Source organism: Solanum tuberosum, unplaced genomic scaffold (genome assembly GCF_000226075.1).
Source record: "Solanum tuberosum cultivar DM 1-3 516 R44 unplaced genomic scaffold, SolTub_3.0 scf00192, whole genome shotgun sequence".
NCBI lineage: Eukaryota > Viridiplantae > Streptophyta > Magnoliopsida > Solanales > Solanaceae > Solanum > Solanum tuberosum.
In genome coordinates this window covers 121521-123716 of record NW_006239115.1, presented here as the reverse complement: position 1 = coordinate 123716, position 2196 = coordinate 121521, and positions in this window count along the sequence as shown.

The following is a 2196-nucleotide window of genomic DNA, read 5'->3' as shown; positions in this document are numbered from 1 at the left end:
GAAAAGAAAAAGATACTTCTATTACTACCTCTTTTTTCTTGATTTTCACACATCTTAGCCATATAATTAAAATATTACAGAATCTAATCATACCCTTTGTTCTTTTTAATTTTTCCAACTTCAACTATACACAACATGATCAACACACCATTATTTTGTATTATTAATTAGTGGCGGAGTCAGAAATTTAAAAATATTAAACATGATAGTCAAACTTGTAGTTTTTCATAAAATAATTCACTCATAATTTCATATATAAATCTAGTAAATACTACTCAAAGTTAAACAATTTACATTTCCTACGTCAATTCTGAACTAATCTCCAATACGATTAATGTAGTTTTTGAACCACTTTTGTTGCTACACTAAAAGTTTTACGTATTTCAAAAGAATTATAAAAATTTGTATATGTACAAATATAAAGTCTTTATCTTAAACAATTTACGTTTCCTACGCTGATTCTGAACTAATCTTTAATACGATTAAAATATGTTTGAACCATCTTTATTTCTACACTAAAAGTTTTAATTATGTCAAGGAAATTCAATTTTTTTTTATATATATATTATCTTAATTGCTCAGTATAATTATGTTCTGACAAAGACAATTAAATTGAACCCTTCAAACCATATAGCTTCCCCCTACACTAGAATCAAATCGATTCCTATATATGCATAATGAATATACACACAGCTCCAACTTTAAGCCCTTAATAATTCTTCTTGTGATAATGTAACCTAATTAGTTAAAGAAAGAACATAGGGAACTGTTACTTTATAGTTTTTTTTTAAGGGTAAAATGGGGAGGTGATTATAAGGGGGAGAATTGAACGCTTTTAAACGTTCAAATAGTCAATCAACTGAGTTACTAAGACTCCTTGTTACTTTATAGTTAGTCTCTGTTCAAGTTTTATTATTGTCCTCCACCCGGGGGTATTTAGTATTCGTTTTAGGCTTGATTAATCCAGATCATATTGAAAAGTTCAATTTTGATGGTAAAACGCTCCCTATCAAATACAACTTGAAATAATATGATTTGATAAGATTTAAATGTTCTGTTCGATTTTTAAATGCTTCTACTGATTATAGGAAAAGTATAAATGGGAGTAGACCTTGATGAATCCCGTAGCTAACGGCGGGTTTGTTAGACTATTGGTGCACCTTGTAATTACAGATTACCGATAAAGCCCTTGCTAGTGAGAAGGTAGAACTAGCATACCGTTACCGATATCCCTCGAGTAGGGATCTACCGATATGAATATTTAACTCTTTTATGAGGAGTTCACTGTTATTGATTACTTCTTAAAGAGAAGGCCACACTGATTAAATGATTCATCCTTGAAAACTTCCCAAATATAAGATGTGATTACCACTCCATTGCGATCTTTGGTGATTCTCGATTCAACTATTACATAGACTTGATCCAAAGACAAAAAGCCTAATATCGTTCTAACTAGTGTATAAATATAAGTTGCACTCTAGTTTTTGAGTCTTTTGGAACCCTTAGAAATAGAGGGTAAGGTGCCGAAAAGTTTAATATTTGGGGTAAAGCGCTCTTTATCAAAAATAATTTCTTATTCAGGTATCGAATCTGAAATTTCTAGTTAAGGATAAAAAATCAGAGCACTTATCACTCCACCACGATCAATAATTATCCGTTCAATTATTACAATGACTTGATCAAAAGCTAAAAAGCCTAGTATAGTTGCTACTTACTAGTGCATTATTTTTATTTTTTTTATATATATAAGTTGGAATCTATTTTTTTGAGTCTTTTGAAATCTTTAGAAATGGAGCAGACCAAGTGAATGTAGTGCACTAAGAAGGCAAAACTTTGTATATTCAATCATTGGATTTGGATTCCAACTCTTGACCATACCCTAAAAAAATTAAATCCCAATATTGATCTGATCTAATTGAATTGACTTTTTAGTGATTTGTTGTTTGCCATTTTGGCCTTCTTTAATTTGTCCTTTTTTTCCTTTCTTTCTTTTTTGCTTTATGTATAGATAATAACTCTATTTACTTATTTAGATCCAATGGATGTGGTTTAAGGCTTTTTAAAAAGCACACTAATCTTCTGTTTTTTTTTCTTTTGTGTAATATAGTACAAGAAAATATGGATCTTTCTATAATTTCTACATTCGTGTGTTGATTAAAGGGAAAAAGAAGAAAAGATATATAATTAAACAACCGC